Below are 14,783 nucleotides of genomic sequence, written 5' to 3' on the forward strand. Positions count from 1 at the left end.
CCTACACTAAATGTAAAAATAACTGAGTTAGCTATAGTCTTAGTGTTGCAAGCCCTGACTAAAATCTGTAGTAGCCAATAAACAAGTGATGCCATAATTCTCTCTCTCAAAGCTCCACTTCCACTTAAAATCCCTATATCAGCCTAGACTACTTATTAAAATAGAGACTAAATAAAAGTAACACCTCACATTGAGACCATTAACTACAGTAACCTTTTGTTTGCATTTTTTTTAGATTATGCAATTTTCACGTATAGTGTGAGTAAATTATAAATATCATGTAGGTTGTTTCTATTTCGTCTGTGTTTCCGTAACCCGTAGAAAAATATAAGAAACTTCATATACCTCAATCATTAAATAAAAGTGTGTTTAAACATAATTCTTACTAATAATTTTATGACAGTAATAATTATTGATAATAAACCTTTCTTATTGTACATAGTGTAGTGATAACATCATTGCTAACACTATAGTCAGTGCTCTAACTGTTGTTGCTGCCACATTGGAAGACCGTTCTCATTCATCACGGTGTGCCTATGTATGCTCCAGACAGCTAAAAATAAACGTCTCCAACCTCTCGGTAATCAGGATGTGAATGCAGGTACACAGCACAGAAAAGGCATGACGAGCAGTGAACTAACACTGAAAATTACAAATGGCTGCTTGTCTCATTACCCAAGCAAATCACATTAGATATCTTTCGGAAGCCTAATATACATGCCACACTGTGTGGCCCTCTCTCTTTCAATCAGTGTTTCAATCCATCTTTTACTTTGTGTCTTTATATGTTTTATACCAACTTTCTTCTTTTGCTGCACAGTTTGTCCCTTTGCCTTTCTCTACTCGTGTCTTTCTCTCTGACTGAATCTCTCTGTCTTTGTCACTTTCTCTCTCTGCTGACCAGACAGATATATCAAATGGAAGTTAAGGACAGAGCATTGCATTATTCAAACTCCTCATAGGAATGAATGTTGGGGATAGTGACAGACATTTTAATTAAAGCAGGCCATTTGCGACAACACATTTTAAAAAGACAGTAAAGAAGGCAAGAAACTACAGCACACAGTAGAGGAGTTAACGCGTTCAAAAGTGACAGCTATTGAAATAGAATCAATTTTTTTTTTTTTTGCTAGAAGGCTTTAAGACAAAAGCATTATGGTGCAATCAGCACAGAACACGTTTATCCACGGGGAACTCACATACAGTATGTTAAGCCCCACTATAACAGATTGGCTGTATCAAATAACCAACAGTGACACCTTTGAGTTTTTAACACCCACCACACAGTTAGTGTTGGCTAACACGTGCTGTGAGATCAGGGGACAAAATCGAAAGCCCAGTTAGCTGGCGAGCTCTGAGCCTGCTGTGAACCTCAGTGGAAATACTGTACCTGCCACATCGCAAACTTAATGTGGAAAATCAAATGACTGGAACCAATGTTGTCAATGCTGCCAAGCTCATTTAGAACAGAGTATGATGGAGCCCTCTGGGTCAAAACCCATCAAACACTGTTTGTGATTCCCAAAATCAGGATCCTGAGAATTTGAAAAGTGCCATTGTCATACTTAGTGGTTCAAATGTAAAGAGTGAGCAGCTGTTTCCTATTAAATTAATTATTTTAACTGTCCACACCATTTTTACACTTAAGGATGAGCAACATACAACATTTTAGATGTCCAACAATGGTATGGACTATTTTTTTAATTGGAAACAAAAATAAATAAAAACATGTATAGTGTAAAATATGTGTAAATGTATGGACTTATATCTTAGTATGTTTTTTATGTAGTATTTTTCTTAGAGGGGTAGGTAGAAGTTACATGAAAATAGAGTTACATGAGCAGGCTGTTTCCTGTCAATACTTCCTTTGCACTCTTTTGCACTTGACACACTGTCATCACACGTCATCTCATCATATGCAATGTGGGAATCATTAATTAAAAGATAATTACGGTCTAGATTGAACAGTGCCATAATGTAACATCTTGTTGCCCCAAAATACTGAAGGACACTATCTGATTAATTGTGGCACTCTTTCTGACCTTCTGACATGGTGATGTGTTAAGACCACAGGGAGGGAAGTCTTCAGATTTTATCCAATGAAAACAAACAGTTTGCCAATAGCCTTTGGCTATCCCAATGTGCAAGTAAGCACACTGTTCCCCCCCCAGCCAGATCGATGTTTCTTGATTAGGCTGCCCAGGCCAAAAGGAATTCAACAACTTTCCTATTCGTCAGCGATCCAGACACTTTCACATTTAATGCAAACACACATAAGTATGCACAAAGACACTTGCATGCACACATACTCAGCACACATACTTAAATGCAAATAGAGATACTGATGTCACAGACATCCATGACACACAAACACACGTCTGTGGTTCTGTGGCATTTAGCACAAACGTCAAATAGCACAGAGCACTGCTAAAAATCAATGGGCATTTGCAAAAATCAATGGTTGGGTTCCTATGAGAAGTAATTAGAAAGGCAAACATGCAAACTCGCCTTCTTCCTCCTCTCTGGCTATCACTGAGAGTTCAAAAGTAAAAGCTTTAATACAGCATGGATATATGTGAGTATAAATCAAACATACCGATATGTTTATTTGTAACATTATTACTGAATCTTTCCATTAGTCCTTTAAGAAATTTCCTTATTTTGGCTCCTGTCATGGTTTTTAATGCACTATTTTAAAAAAAAAAGTCTCTGTGTGCAGCTTGAAATCTTCTACAAATATTCTTATTAACATTTCAAACTGAAAAGATTATTTTTTTATACATCAAGGTTATACTTTTGAATGAGCTCTGGAGACGATCAGCAAACCCACGAAGGTGGTTTTCTTGTATTGTTGGTTTTTAAAATTTATATAGACAGACTCTGAATGAGCCAGTGTTTAAAAGGGAATGGATGGTTGACTTATTTTTTGCATTCTGGTTTTCACCATTTGAATGATTTTCCCTCCTTGTCAAACCTATTAGTCCACAATAACGTAGATCACTGAGCAGTTGATGCCATAGTTATCAGTGTGTAGGAGATTTAAACTAATTGTTTTATAACTGCTCATGCTGACAATAATAAAAGTTTCTACTTCTGAAAATGTCTGGAATAAGACGAAACAAAATGTGTCTTTAATTTTGTTTTAATATAAATATAAATATCAATCTGTCTATCTAATTTATCTCCTCTATCAATTGGTCAGCTTCCTAGATAAAAGAAGTTTTACTGTTTCTATTAGTTGTTTTAAATCTACTGAAATTAAAATGTGATCCCATAAGGATCAATAGTAGTGCCATTTATCTCTGGCAGACTAGATGCTCTTTTTGCTAGACTACCAAAATTGACAATCTCAAGGCTGAAGCTCTTTTTACTTTTTACTGCAGTTCTTCTCCCAGTAAGAGTTGGTTTATCAAGCAATGCATGATTTGGCTCCCCAGTATATTTCTCTGGCTTACTGACTTTAGTTAAACCTGACCCCTAGTTCACTTGGTAGTCATATTTTGACTACCAGGTCACTGGGCTTTTGTCTCAGGTGTACATATATATATATATATATATGTGTGTGTGTGTGTGTGTGTGTGTGTGTGTGTGTGTGTGTGTGTGTGTGTGTTTGTGTGGTTTTCACTTTATATTTATTTTTACCTTTATTTTTGGAACACATTATCATTATTACAAATTATCACGCATCTCCACTGTCCACCCTAGAAGAGTGATCCCTCCTCCGTATAGAAGATTTCTTCCATTTATTCCCCCATTCAAGTTTAACTATTTATTTATTGGGCAGGTGGGGTGCTGTGGCGTGCGTCTGTGTGTCTGGGGCGGGTGGTCAATGTGCTTTTATACTCATGGGAAGCACCTTGAACTGCACTGTGTACAACAAGTGCTATATAAATAAAATTGATTTGAGATGAATTGACTAAATCTTTTGATCTATCGACCGCCTCTTGCTATTTTAATTCACAATTCATATCTACCTTTTTGATGCCTTCATATCTACAAATCAAGCTAACCCTCTGAGTGTATTACTGTACAGTACAGTACACAGAAATTCACAGACACATTCACATCAAATGAACTGAGAAGTACACCGCAAGGCAAATCAAAGAATGTGAAGTTGTCACTTTATACTTGGTTTGCTAATTCTTGACAACTCTCAGAATGCGTGTCTGCCTCGGGCCTTCTCTGCAGCTAAAAAGGAGCCTGCATATTTAATTTCTGTTGAAGAGGCAAATATATGTGCGTCAGATCATCAGATTTAACCAAGACCTACTCTATCTCACCTGAATCGGCCTGTTGAAAACAGGTAGGTAAAGGTGATGAACATACTGTTCAAAATGATCAAAGGTAATTATTGACTAAAAAGAATTTACCTTTGTGCCATGCTGCTTGCTGAATGGGTTGCACAAGTTAAAAGCAGAAGATTTTTACACTGCTGCGTAAGCTGAAAGCTAATACGTCACCTTGCTGGAGTCAGCAACACAGTAAACACACTGCAGGTCTCTAGCGTCTTTAGATCTTTGAGATATTTAGCACACAGTGATTGGAACAACTCCTCAAAAATGTGCTCCAATGCTAATGTGCCTGAAGAAGGTATCCAGGGACACAGACAGACAGCAAATGGACCTTGAATAAATGGACCTTATCTAAAATATGTCTAGGCAAGTTTCACACAGAAAGCTGTGATGAAATAAAAGGGTTTCAAAAGGCATTAAAGATCAACAGAAAGAAAATAAGCAGCAGCCTCTATTAAAGCATCATTAATATGTGGTTTGAAGAGCAAAGATACTTTGCAACGTTTTTTGTGAATGCATTTTTTGTACTTTTTTTACACAATAAGAAGCAGCAAACACCACGCATACACACGTCTAAAGGTGTGCTGCAACATGAATCCGAAGTTGCTACTCACCTTGAGAGCACCAACTGGAGGTGATCCTTTCACTGTTGGTCTTCAGAGTTGCAGCTGTCGACAGAAAAGAGAAAGTTTATAGATGTTTTAAATTAGATTTTTTTTGTTAACTGCTTTGTCTTTTTTTAGTGGCATCCATCTTAAAAATGCTGTATCTGTCAGACTTAAGCTTGCAGTAGCATGAGACTGACTCTTCCTGCTTAACTTATTGTACAAGCATTACTCATTATCTTCTTAAATGTTACCTCTTAAATGTAACAATGGTGACAGTTGGTATTGAACAATGATTGCAGCAGGAACAACTGACTAACGTTAGTCAGCATCTTTAACTAAAATTTGGGATGGTCTCCTGTGATGTGTATATATTGCTGTCTGGTGAACTCCAATGATCCTACTTGCCATTTGTTTTTATGAAAACATTCTGCAACAGTGATTACAAAATATTAAATGATGTCATGATCTGGTTATTTAACAATTATAAACTACATATTTCTTTCTAAGCAACATCACTTCAGTATGATAGTATTGTGTTATTGTGCAAGTGCAATAAGACAAGCTTGTAGACAATCATGCATTGTACTTGAGTGAATTAGCATTTACAATTCTTTTGGAGGATACTTGAAATGACCCTCATCTTATCCTTGACTCTCATAGATTGGAAGCAGGCATGGTGTGGATCCAGAATTACAGGGCATGACCTTTCCTGTTGCATAAAGTGCATGTCTTATAAGCTCTCCTCATCATCCTAATTAGACATATTATTCCAGCACATAGTTCACGTTTATTAAACACAAGTTTAAAGTGCCTGTATGTGCGTACAGCATACAGATATGTGAATTATCACATGCACAGGTGTAGCTGCTTTCAAGCTGCAAAGCTCCACACTGTGTCTCCAGGTTTAAGGAAGAGAGAGACACATTCAGGTGCATAATGCAGTGTGATGATGTACTTGTTCACAGAAGGATGCATTCACATTAGTGTTTTTACCATTGAACATCTGTCCTCTCGTATCCGCTAAAAAATACAACTATAGAAACCAACACACACAAATAAATAAGCTGCAGCTGAAATAAATAATAACAAGGACACAGAAAGACCGACACAGACTCTGTGGTGCTCACATTAGCAAGAATTATTCACATCTAGGTCAGTGAGATGGGGTTGCTTTTAGAGTACGTCTTTGCAAACTTTTAGAGGTTTTAAAGAGCTGGTATTTACCTCAGTTTTGTTCACTGCTGATTGTTCACTACTGTGATTATTTTAAAACTTCATCAAACGTGTTGTTAATGTTTAAACCACTCAACTTGCCCAGTGGTTGCACCTCTGGGAAATTAGCACGGTAGGGTCATGACAGACTTGACTGATCAGGTCCTTGATCAAGAACTAAAAAAAAAAAAAAAAGGGAAAAACTCCTTCTGATGGAGAAAATCTCCTGAGAACTAGGCTCAGGGTGGGCGGCCATCTGCCTCGAACAATTGGGAGCAACAAGAAGCATAACAAAAAGCACCTCTGGCCAAGTGAGTAAGGGCAGTAAATACACATCGACTACTTGCACAAAAGGTAGAGAGGGGCGAGAGCCAGAGAAGAAGAAACACCAGCACATTAAAGAGGAGAGAAATGCAAACTCCAAATACAGAAGTACATTAATATACATATTCAGTGAATGACTGCATGTCAAAAGGGGCATCATTTCAAAACTGCACAGAAGGAGTTCCATACTGAGAGCATAAGACTTCCCAAACACTACAACCACACCAGAAGATGGGTAGGCGAACATGCCCAAGAAGAAAAATAACAGATAGAGAAATGCATATAATTGAACTGTTGTTGTTCTACTGCATTCTCTGTGCCCAGCAAATCTGCTAGTCCATGTCACTGTCCATTTGTGTAGTTTGGTAACAAGACAAAGAAGAACATCTAAATAACTCAGGGTAACATAACTGCAGAAATTTACAGATGGTGATTATACATTATAAATTCCATTACACACACACAGAGAGACAGAGTGAGAGAGACAGAGAATCTGACAGTCCTGACATGAGATGCAGTCACATCTGCTGTCGCAGTAGACAGAGCCTTTGGTGAGAGGGAGTGAGGTAGTGTGTGGTTGGGGGTGGTTATTATTTTCACAGCTTTCAATTCATCACGTCATTCATTCCTGGGGACATCCAACAGCTTGGAGGGGGGGGGGGGGGGGGGTGTGACAGAACAAGAGAGGGATATAAGTGAAGCTTGAGAGTGTGGGAGGTGAGATAAAGATAAAAAAAAAAAAATCAAAGCTAAAAACAAGAAAAGATGGTTGGTTGATGTTCACACATCTACATCCCTGAAAACAGAAAACTACAGTGACACGTGACTCACAGGACAGACCTACTTTGGCTTCTTGCCACCATTAAAATCTGGCACTGGTCGTAGACAGCAGCTGCTGCATGCACCATGGTTTACACATGTCCTCTCTGTGTTTGATAGCTGCCAAAAATCACCCACAGAAACACACAGACAGATAGAATTAGTGATAAATTGAATCATTAGAAAGTGAAAACGCAACTTTAGCTTTCTATAACTTGAGTAAATTTTTTATATAGAAGGAGCACGCATTTTTCAGTTGAACTGAAAAAATGAACAGTAATATTTTATTCAAACCTTCAAACCTTGGACCATGGATATATTGTACACATATGTGTACAACTTACCAATGAAAGTCCAGATTTTGCATATAAACAACATAATAATCCTAGATAATAAGCTGTACATCATTACTTCAGTTGCTTTTGCTGCTTTCATCTTTCATCTAACTTCTTATTCCCTCTTCCAATCTCTTACTATGGTGACATGGTGCAGCCAAAATGTCACAGGAGCTGGAAAGTATTGCACTATGCATATTTCCCTGGCCTTCTGTCAGACGACAAACTTCTCAGCTATTTGTCCTCATTACAGAACAGCCTCCGACTGCCCACCTTAATTCCCCCGCCCGTCCCTCTGGGGGCTCTTTCCCACCACTGCCTGGCATGAATCATTTTTATGACCGTCACTTGGCCCCCGTCGGCCCAAGCTGCCTATGCTTTAAACCCAGCTAGGCAAGTAAATCTACAAGCTTTAATTAAAATAGCTTCTTTTGTAGCGCTTTCTCACCCTCCGTCCTCTTGTCCCTGATGACATAATGGTGCTGGGAACTTCCCTCTGCAGGGCTGGCTCAAAAGGACTGACCCTAGGAAAAATTTAGGTATACTGCACTATTTTATGATGAGTTAGCAAGAAATAAGCCACATCCCATCCTATCTCCTCATCTTTTTCCCTTGACCTGGTTTTTTAAGTGAAAAGATAATCATGAAAGTCAGAGAGGTTCCACTGATATGAAATGACTCTACATTATATACAATTAAAATATGCAAAAGACATCAATGAGCAAAAGCCCTCGATTGTGGTTCACTATGCATGGGGGATATATGAATTAGAATAAGTTTCCCAGTGTGTGAAGTGACAAATAACGACCTTGTTGTTATTCAAGGTCAGCTCTTCTTGGGGAAATAACGATTTGTGAAGCTGAATCAATGAGGCTCATTCAAGCCGTTTTCCTACAATATTGTTCAGGGACTAACTTTGGTGCCATTGATTAGCTGATTTATAGCTTGCATCTGTTCTCAGCTCAGTGAATGTGAGCTAGGAGCCGCTCATTAAAGGAGCAGAGAAGAGCAGAGCGGAGCAGAGAGTGCATGCACTGTCTTAAAACATTTTTAAGACTCTCGCTGCTCTGGTAAGGCCAGACATAGCAGGTTCAGTGACACCTAGTTAACCATATACGTAAGATCTTTGCCTGAAATCTGACAAAAATCAATAATTCATGGATTATTAAAAACATTTTTCTATTAATTCATCTACTATTTATTGCTTCAGATGTACAGTAAATCATTTTCATGTCATTTGTGAGTGCAGGAAACTATCAGGGTGTCAGCCAGAACTTTTTAAAGTAACCTGCACTATACCCTGAAAATTTGAAAGCCCAAAGAAGCTCCAGATATTTTTGGGTTGAATGGTGAGCAACAAACATTGGATTGAAATGTGGCACCAGCACGGTTTCCAGTTCTTTTCATACACCCAAGTCTTAACCCGGCAATGAAGTAGACTTCATGAAAATATTACCATTTTTTTTACATATTTTGGGATCATGTCAAATACCTACTGTCAAGCACTGATTGCGCGAACTCATTTTCCATTTCCCAGCCCCTCTTCATCACTGCCTGTTTTCCTCCTTTTTTATCCTACCTTCCTTTTCAACTCTTTCTTCCACTCATAAAACAGGCACTCACTTCACAAATATACCACTCTTTCTCTTTCTTTTCTGCTTGTCTTTCTCCTCTTCTTTCTTATCTGCACCCCTGAAGGACTTCTGTCTCTTAACCAGCTGAAGCAAGGCTTCCGCTGGTCTGCGCCTGGCTCCTATTATCAGAGCATGACAAGGAGCTACAGTGTTGACTTGTCAGTCTAATAAACATCCTTTATGGCACCCGTCTGTGTGTGTGTTGAGAGGAGTCAGTCAGCCACCAAGCAGTGGACCATTGATTTCATGGATAGCACACAGTGCTTACACTTCCACCCGTCTATTATGCAGTGGACAGGCTGCAATTGTTTTGCCATGCAGAGCCATACTTATGACACTCATACTACTAGAGGCTTTCCGTTTAGTTTCAGACATGGTTATAAAGAGAAAGGCCGAAAGATAAAGAAAGAGGATTAAAGAAGACTACAACACAGGTCAAGCAGGGCAGCACTTGCGCCAGCAGTAAATTTAATCACAGACTAATTTTTTTGGACCTTTACATAACCCCTTTGTAACGCTTAATTTGCAGGTTGGGGTCAATGGGTTATTTATAATTTCTCTTTCTCTACAATCTAATTTCTTCTTCTGTTAAATGAGGCAAAGGTTAGGGGTCATGCAGCAGTTTAAAATGTCATTCTGTCGCTTACATTTGTAATCAGCCATTTCTTTTTTGGCTCAGCTCAGATTGCTGAGCATCAGACAAAATTAACTGCTCCAAACTGAGAGGGACAAAACAATGGGAAGAAAAAGAGCGAAACACGGAGAAAGAGAGGGAGAGAGAATCCATTACTATTGAGAATAACTGGATCACTACTTCAGCACCATGGACAGCAACATCTCCTGACTACTAATCAAGAAGAAGAACTGGAGCCAGCGAGTCACAATCAAAATGTGCCTCTTTAACCTTTGTCCACCGGCATGTTATAAATATTCATAACAGGAGGGCAGGCAAATATGTCATATTAGCAAGCAAGCAGCGTAGGCTCAAGCTGAAAGTTCATTAATATCAAACACCGGTGTGGAAAATGATAAAATATTCATCTAATACTTCACATAGCATGGTTCAGACGTGCCGTTTTGTTTTTCAAGCTATGAATCAGTCAGTGATTTCCAGTGTTTATAAAAGATCCTTTGTAAAGCCTCCTCTAATATTTTCTATTGTAACTATTTTTGATAATAAAAAAGGCTCTAAGCTACAATGTTCTGAGGCCATTGCCTAGTTTTCCCATAAGGTTTATTGATCAGTGAGAAACAGGTCACCTTCATCATCTTAGTTATAGCAAATAGAAAGACAAAAATTATTTTATAATCTTCAATACAGCTTGATAAATCCAACCCTTAAAGAAATTAGGGCACTACTTCATATCAGGAACTATACCAACTATCAGGAACAAGCTCTCCGTCTAATGCAGCTTAAATTGTATTTGCGTCTTCTGAACTGGTTGTCTGTCACAATACAACAAAAACAGCAATGTTGGAAAACAACATTACAGATCTTTGTGAAGCTAAAGCAGTAAGGCAGGCAAACCTGCCAAACCATAAAACTGTCAAAGCGACCTTCACTTACCCTCAGTATTGATGGTCCAATCATATAGAGAATATGAATTAGTACCTTCAGGGATTTCTTAAGATGGGGCATAATTTTTGGATGTGTCTTAAGAAAGAGGAATAAATCATATTGTGACTTTACGGCATTGCCTAGAGAGCTGAAGAAGATGAATTTCAAAAACATGTTTTCCTCACTCCTCCCAACAGTATAAGATGTTGTGGTCAGAATAGTGATTAGAGCATTGACTTGACGACTACAAACACTGAACACATAAAAGGCAAATATGTCTTGTCTGTGGGATTTTTTCTCCCTTGCTGAGAAATACAACAGAACATTTCAGAATATAGATTTTGATGCTGTATTTCAGGTGAACATCTAAAAACTTTATCTTGTGGATTCAGGGCTTTGTTAACCTTCCTCTTATGTTAGCTTTCTGTTACCATGCCTTATTCTAACGGGTCGGTTTTGACCCGCATCTTAAATCAGCAATAAAATACACAAAAAACATTATTTATCATTCAAACATTTTTGGATCTCTTGGTTATATTGTTGGGCTTCCTCATCCATGAAATTATTAGTTTCAATGTTTTTGGTCTGGGCTTTTTTGCCTTTTTTTTTTCAGTATACTCCTCAATTTCAATTTTTGAAAAATGGTAAAATGTACCTAAAAAAAAATCACATTAATAAATAAAAGGTTGTTTTGTTACTTTACTATCACTGGGGGACATTACAACACACCTCTTTAATTATTTGTTAAATTTAATCTAGTTTAATTTATTTATTTATTAAGCCTTGAAGCAATAAACAAATTTTTTTTTGGTACTTTTATGCTTTTAAAACTGAAAATGGGTCGGTACCGACCCTAACACGAGAGGAAGGTTAAACAATAGCATGTTTAAATTGTTTTGTCTCCTTTCAGTTCTGGGACCCTGAAACATCCGGCTTGAACTAATATTCACATAACTGAAGAGGATACACGTTTACATCTATTTGCCTATTTCTTTGCCACTTTCTTTTGCCAATTTAACAAAAAAAGTCTGTACATTTACTGAAAACATAAAATCAATCTTGCATTAGATTATCAGTTCCACACTGTGTAAAAGCTTTATAAAAACACTGCCAGTGGCTCTTCTGTGTCCCTCTTTGTTCAGCTTTTCTATTTAGTGTCTTTAGCAATACCCACTATAAATAGATGTCAGTGTCTATTACTGTTTCTGGACTCTTAACAGACTCTGTTGCATTTTCCAAGCGCTTCTCTATCTCTGCTTTCAGATCCTGGATGTACCCAACAAAAAACTGTTTCATTATTACATTAGAGTTTCCTTTGCCTCATTTGTGACAGTGACTATTACAAATCAGAGAAAAGAACTGCTGCTTTGTTTGGAAAATGGTTGGCGGTAATGTACACAAGCAATTTGTATTTAATGGGGCAAAACATGTAAAGCCACCATCATGTTCCTTTGAGATTTCTGTAAAACACCTGCTATAGTGCTATTTCTCTTATTTGTATCATCACAAAATACCAAAACCACAGTTTTATCTTAATATTCCTTCCAAAGAAAATGGTTTCTGATGTATAAAGATTTAACATAAGGGGTGGTGTCATGTATGAACAATTGAACAGCAAATAGCAGATTGAGAGATTTATTTAGAAACATTCACTGAGCTTTATTTATTACAGATACAATTTAGCCAGACTAAATCTAAATGGTTCCACAGAGACCTGTTTTGATGTTACGTGTGTATCTTTCAGGTAGATTGGCGACAGATTTTTGCTTTGCACGAAGAGGATCTTTTATGACTCATAATGAGCTTTGATTCACTAATATAAAAGCAAAGATCAAGGCATTGCAACAATGGACTCACATTATAGTGTTCGAGAGAAGAGGAAAGGCTGAAATGGAAAATCTAAAATGTTTTTGTAGGCTGCAGGGCATTTTCATTCTGAATAATTCTGAATATGTAGATGCATTATCTATGATTATAAGGCACATGCACCGAATATAAATAGACAAACAAAACATGAAAGTGACAGCAGTGTGAAAATTGCACACACAAGTGATCACCATGTAAATGTTTTGTATACAGTACATTTGCACAGTGCTGTCAGTGTCAGCACTTGAGGTTGGCTGTTTTGTAATCACAGTGACAGATGCGGGATACTGGATTTAACTGAAATGCACAATAAATGTCATACCATCAATTACCTATCCAGTCTGCTAGCAACCCTACCCACAGCTTAAAACACGTCTCACATGGACACACTTAACATGTACATGCAGGTACACTGTCCTGCTGAGCCTGTCATGAGAGCTGAGGTGGTTGTCACCGAAGTGAAACAGGACAGCACAGTGTTCACCTGAATACTGCACAGGTTTACCATCTTTGCCTGATATAGACAGCACAGAGGTAACTGAGGAGTTCATTTCTGTTTATAAGCACAGAAAATGTTTTGTCACGTGATTTCCATTTATTTTATGTCTTCATGTGAAGACCACATGTGCCTTTCCACTTCCACTCTTTATAACCTCTCGTTAGTTGTAAAAGTGCTACGCTGACCTCAATAACCCCCTCCCAGGTCTTCAGTCGAAGTGTTTTTTTCTCGTTGCCCTCTTTGGTAAGATGAATAACTGAATAAAAGGTTTTTTCCTTTTGATAAAACGGTACTCTCCTCTTGTAAAGAGCCACCGAAGTATTGCTTAGCAGTTCATACCATTGTCCATTGGTGGAGCGAGTGGATGACCTCAGTTCTGTTCCAAAATAAGCCAAATTTTATTAGGTTTTTTTTTTTAAAAAAAAAAAAGCTTTTCCTCAGTCTCTCTGACAAGACCAGCAAACTCATGGTTAGGGTTAGGGTTAGTTCACCTCAGTGAGCAGAGATTGTTGGTTAACTATGGACAGTTTTCCAAGAGAAGTGAATCTCAGCCACCATCCACAAAAAGGGGTTAAGCTTTGGTAGCAGTAGCAGTGAGTTGTTGAGCCTAAAGAACTGCTGCTTGGTTGCAAGCTGATCTTAGCTGCAGTTAGCTCTCTAGCTAACATTAATTCATGGTCTTTGATCATTACATATAAACAGGAGATGCTGCAGAAGCAGTGTTTTGCACACACACTATACCTGGGTGAGCTGCCCCAATATGTTAACAACCACCTTAGTGTATTTGGCCACCCATTTTTTTATGACAATGAGGAAAACGCCACCCGTGATCAATAAAGTTTTGTTTTCCCCTGCACTCTGCCATACCTATAGGTTACTTCTTTGCTATTTCAGATAGCAATCATCAGATGAGGTCATCTGTCACTAATGCTAATTCCATGATGAAAGAACAAATGTGCTATCTTTGTGTGCGGTTTCCATGAGTTGATAGAGAAACAGGCAACAGCTCTACATGTGGCCAAGGATTGCAGATTGCAGGTCAAAGTATCACTCCGTAACACCTCTTAACAATCTGAGAGGACAAAAACATAATAAAGGAAAATTACTGCAACACTGCCAGAGCTGTTCCTGACTTTATAAGGAGCCATTTTAAAGCATATGTCAACAAAAAATGTTTTTTGCCACTGGACTAATGCAAATAGTAAATTAAATGGAGCCACTGAAAAGAGACTAAACAGTTTTAGTTTTCATTAAGGTGAAAACTTACACTATCTATTAATCTGAGGGTATAGTGTTGACCCAGTAATAACTGCACTAATCTAAAATAAAGGCTTTCCTGTCATAAAATGCAAAAGGATCCACACAAATTGCACAGTCCGTGCAATTTAATAAACAGAGTGATGACCAAAACTTGCATTATTACTATAATTCAACACAAATATGCTACTTTTACTTAATTTTTACAATCATACATTGCAGTAATTTATCAAAAGTAGGTTTAGATATTAGTTTTCTCTTCTGGAAATTTGATCCCTCACTGACCAGCAATTTGTCATCCAATTACTTTGAGAGTTTTGAGATTTGAGTTTGTCAATGTTAAATTTACAAAAACTTGATCAATGGCTCTTTTGACGTT

General features: G+C 37.8%; 1 protein-coding gene across 1 annotated transcript in view; it reads right to left on the bottom strand.

The window, feature by feature from the left end:
• The window catches only part of tnr (tenascin R (restrictin, janusin)), a 143,167-nt gene that overhangs the window by 94,714 nt on the left and 33,670 nt on the right, over positions 1-14,783 (bottom strand). The window contains exon 2 of the mRNA XM_026373752.2: positions 4,907-4,960. The gene's annotated coding sequence lies outside the window, so the exon portion shown is untranslated. The remainder of the gene's footprint in view (positions 1-4,906; positions 4,961-14,783) is intronic.

Source organism: Anabas testudineus, chromosome 17 (genome assembly GCF_900324465.2).
Source record: "Anabas testudineus chromosome 17, fAnaTes1.2, whole genome shotgun sequence".
NCBI lineage: Eukaryota > Metazoa > Chordata > Actinopteri > Anabantiformes > Anabantidae > Anabas > Anabas testudineus.